This window comes from Solanum dulcamara, chromosome 10 (assembly GCF_947179165.1).
Source record: "Solanum dulcamara chromosome 10, daSolDulc1.2, whole genome shotgun sequence".
NCBI classification, from domain to species: domain Eukaryota; kingdom Viridiplantae; phylum Streptophyta; class Magnoliopsida; order Solanales; family Solanaceae; genus Solanum; species Solanum dulcamara.
The window spans coordinates 44,496,943-44,502,009 of record NC_077246.1 but is presented as its reverse complement, the minus strand read 5'-3'; positions in this window follow the sequence as shown (position 1 = coordinate 44,502,009).

Sequence of the window (5,067 nt, the reverse complement as noted above, 5' to 3'; positions counted from 1 at the left end):
CACTCGAATTCCCAGCATTTTAAGTTTCCTTCGAGTATCTATATAACTCACTCCCTCGCTCGCCTTTCTCTACTAGTCCCTTAATTAGTTATAGAATTAACAGAAATCGGGCAGCACCTCCGCTATAACACCCTAAATTATTGAAGCCAATGAACAAAAACCATCAGCATATATAGAACATAGAAATACCACAATAGGATGCAATATAAGTTCCAAATAATTTGCCAAAACTATAATACCAAGAGAGGGTTTTAATCTTTATTTCATAAAATCTTTAACTATGCGAAGCGGAGGGTCATGTGGCTGCAACCAGAAACCCCCACTCCCCATTGATAACATGTTAAAGCCCTGAAACACATCACCACACACCTGCATCTGCACATCACAAGCACAACACCTTCCTTCGACTACAATTTAACTATAGCGACTCCAATTTAGTTTGTTTCAAATGTCAAGCATCCATATGAAATATTTATACTTACAGCGACATACAAGGCATATAATAAACTCCATAACCACCCCATAAAGTCCAAATTGAAAGTATAAACCTTACCTTATCCGAAATTGGCCAATACTTGCCAAATTGCGTCTCGGAACTTCTCTAAACGTGCTGAAATTGAGCAGGATGTTTGTAGCTCTTCCTTGTATCCCCAAAAGGGAATTTTATGTTATAAACCACCTCTATATAACCACAAGATACCTTAAATAATTAATTCATAGAATAAAATCGGGAACCCTACCTTTTTCTCTCTTGGCCATCGCTCCTTTCTCTCTAGCTTTAGGGCTTCTTTTTCTTGTTCTTGGCTGAACTTTTTGGATATAGAATGACTTGAGGAGTCATAAAACATGTATATATGGTCTTCCTTGGAGGTGACACGTGTCATCCCCTTAGGGTGACACATGTCCAACCCTTATTGGGCCACCGTATCTATGCAGCCAATTAGGGGCTGCCATGTGGTTATGGGGTCCACCCCCCAAGTAGGTAGGTGAGTCAGCTGCTTGCTTCTGCTGCTGCCATGTGTCACTCCTTCCTTGCTTCCACATGTCATTCTTTCCTCCTCCTCATGGGTTCATAATCTCATCTTATTTTAAGAACCTATGTAATCCATGCTACGTAAGATTGGTATGTACTTAAGTAGCTTAAGTATATAAGACTTCTAAATTAATAGCGTACATAGATAAATCGCGTCCTACGACTCATTACTTGGCCTACAACTTCTTTCGATTTCTTATGACCCTATTTCCAACCTTCCCTACTATGGGGTATCCCATTCTCCCTTCCTTAGAGTTGTTTGATAGTATCGTAGCTTATGCGGCTCACATGATAACTTCTAAGAAACTTAAGGGACATTTCGATCTCAAGAGTGTGGGGTGTAACATAGTGGTAGCCAGAGCTCAAAGAAAACTTAGAAAACATAGCGGAACCCTCAAGTTTATCGAATTGATTACAATATGAGGCATAGGGTAATGGTTTTTCACTGTGACCTTGTTCAACTACCTCTAATCAACACACATCCGCATAGTCCCATCCTTCTTCCTAACAAATAGGAAAGGAGCACTCTATAGAGACAATTTTGAATGAATAAAGCCCTTACTGAGTAGATCCTTAAGCTGAACACTGAGCTCTCGAAGCTTCCCGAGAGCCATATGGTAAGATGGAATACAAATGGGATTAGTGCCTAGATATAAGTCTATAGAAAAGTCAATATCTCTGTCTAGGGGTATGCCAGGTAGGTCGGTAGGAAAGAGACCGATAAACTCTCGGACCACAAGAACTAAATCAATAAAAGGGGACTCGCTAGTCACATTTTGGACATATGCTAAGTAGTCCAAACACCCGAAAGTCACTAGCCATCGAGCATGGATAAAGGATATAATCCTTGTCGGCGAGTGGCTATAAGCACCTAGCGACAAAACTGGGGGAATGTTAGACATGGCTAAGGTAACGGTTTTTGCATAACAGTCCAAAACCACATGTTGAGGGGATAGCCAATCCATGCCTAAAATAGCATCAAAGTCCAACATATCAAGTAAAATAAGATCCGCCCAAGTCTCATGCCCTTAAATAGTAACCACATAAGATCTACAAACCTAATCCACTCATAAATAATCCCCTATTGGGGTCAAAACATGCAACGACACCTCAAGTGACTCATAAACAATACCCAAATGAGGAGAACAATATATAGACACATAAGAATTCATGGAACCTAGATCAAATAAAGTTGAGCACTGACATATAAGGATAGTAGCTGTGATGACATCATCTGATACCTCAACCTCCATCCTAATTGGAGCAGCATAAAAATGGTCATGTCAGCCTCCCCCACATCTATTTGACCTACCACCTAAATTGCCTCCCTAGGGACCTTCCTAAACACCCTGTTGACAATCCCTATAGTCTTGACCCCAATCTCCGCCTCCAAGTAGAGGTGGTACTACTGCCAATGGTCTAGTCCAATAATGGAAATCTTTATCTAGTGCTCTAGTGAACCACAATCATAATACCCCAATGGGGAGCAGCCTGTGATAACCTGTCCGTGATAGAAAAGAACCATACCTGATCCACTCGAACTCTACCTTGCGGTGGAACCCATAAATGGGGCTAAGTACCCTGAACTGCTAGTAGGGCTACCTGAACTAGCTTGTTAGACTGACCCTGCTAGTATTTGTCATGATGGAACAGTTGGCAAGGCTTTTCATAGCTGTCCTTCCCTTGAATGAAATGCATTGAAGATGCCCTAATGCCTAGGCCTCTTATCGATGCCCCTTTGGGCTCTGCGATGAATAATCTCTCTAGTTCAGTCATGGTCACCACATCAAGAAAAGAGAGGCCCATAGAAACCAAGTGCTCCATCCCTAATCTCAGGTGAGACCTCAACCCATGCACAAAACATCGAACTCACTCATCCTCGGTTGGTAGAATCATAATGGCATATCAGGAAAGCTGGTGAAATTTGGCCTCATACTCGGCGACTATCATTTGACCTTGCTCCAATCGTGTAAACTTATCCCGGAGTCTGTCCCTGACGCACTTAGGATGTACCTAGCCAAGAAGGCCTCTAAAAACTGAGCTTATGAAATAGTGGTGACACATCTGGCCTGGTCTATAAGTAAAAGCGCCACCACTGTCTAGCTGACTGATGGAACTAGTAAGCAGTGAAGTCGGTCCCTCTAGACTCTCCAAGATCCAATGAGTGAATCTTCTCCTAGCAAGTAGTCAAAAACTCCATGGAGTACTCACTAATAACTCTAGAAAATATCAGAGGTGACAACCTCTGAAATACCCCTAACATCTTCTGGTTCTATAAGGACTTAACACCATCTGGAACTACTAGAAGGGGTGCAATATCTGGTAGGGGTGGCTAAACCTTATGTTTTAGCAGTGTAGGTTGGTCATGCAGTGCTGACATATCCACAACTAGAGTTATGGACTATGGTATAACCCTAATAGATCTGAGGTGTTGAGCGATCGCCGCCTGTAATATAGGAGTCATAACTGGTACAGCTGGAGACTATGTTGCTGCTGGTGGCCCCTCTACCTAAGGACGAATAAGGTCATTCTGATGCTCCACTACATGCTCGGGAGCTATATAACAATTGGGGACCGGTGATGCTCCCCTACCTATGCCACAGTGCTGGCCTCTAGGCTTGCCCAATCCTGGTGGGTCATCGCCACTGATAGTAATACGTGTACAAGCCATCCCTGCAGAAGAGTAGAACAAATAAGATATCAGGAAACCGATAAGACACACAACTATACAAAATGATACAACATAAATAACATTCTTAATCACATCTTGTAGTCTCCCAAAGATAATTCAAGGATGTCTCCCCACCCATCTGCGGGACTCTACTAGACACCAATGAATCTAGGCTCTAATACCAACTTGTCACAACCTAATTTCTCAGGTCATGATGGCACCTATCAAAAACCCCAATGGGTAAGCCAAACCCTTAATCTGGAACTGTATGTAATGGGCATATGGGAGAAATACTAGATAGAACTAAGACAACTAAAGGAAAACTGAAATAAGGAGAAACTAAATAAATATATACAAAATAGAAAAAACTGAATCCTTTCTAGAACATGAAAGTCACTAGTATAGAGCTGCTACAAACATAAAAAGAAAACAAGTCCCAAAAGTGGACCAAAATATATATACAATACTGGCTAGTCTCAAAAGTACAATAAGACGTGCCATCCAAGATAAAGAAGACAGAAATACTCTTAGAATGATCTATGCTCACCCTGGTCTCCGAAACTAGGTGCTATAGGATCGATCTATCCGCAATGGTAGCTGGTGCTCAGTATTGCATCACAAAAATAGATGTAGAGTATTGTATGAGTACCAGATATAATGTATCTAGTAGGAATCATTGGTCTACTGATCTAGAAAGGTAAAAACAATATGAAAAAGAGGAACAAGCTTAAACAAGAGTCTTAATGATCATCTAAGGTAAGAAAGGTAAATATCCCAACAAATAGGAATATACAAACTAGGAAGACTACAATTAGCTACATCCAACTGGGAACACATAAGCCTAGTTGGGACACTCATGCACAAGTCTAAATAAAACCCAAACAATCCCCCATAAGCCCGCAAGGTACACAAAATAGCAATGACTACAAAGACTAGGAACTAAGAATCCGCGATACCATGAATTGAAGAACTATTTTTTTCTTGAACCATGAATCAATTAGCCATGATTTCTCAAGGGGTCATGACCAGGGCTGGCACCCGGATGCTAACTTAAATTCTCAATATGGTCAAGGCTGGGACTAGGACCCGAATGGTCCCATAATCTATCAATATGATTGACACTGAGACTGGGACCTAGATGCTCGCCATACTAACAAGCCAGTAGAGGTAGGTAATGGGACCCAGATACTCCCCGATGGAATTTTAGAAAGGAGGCCTAGATTGTAACCCCGATACTCATAGACAGAATTTCAGAACGGAGCTGGGACTGGGACCAAAATACTCATAAATGATTTAATCGATGTTGTCGAATATTCTCTTTTTCAATTGGACTATAATAATTACCTAAGATCTCCTCCATAAT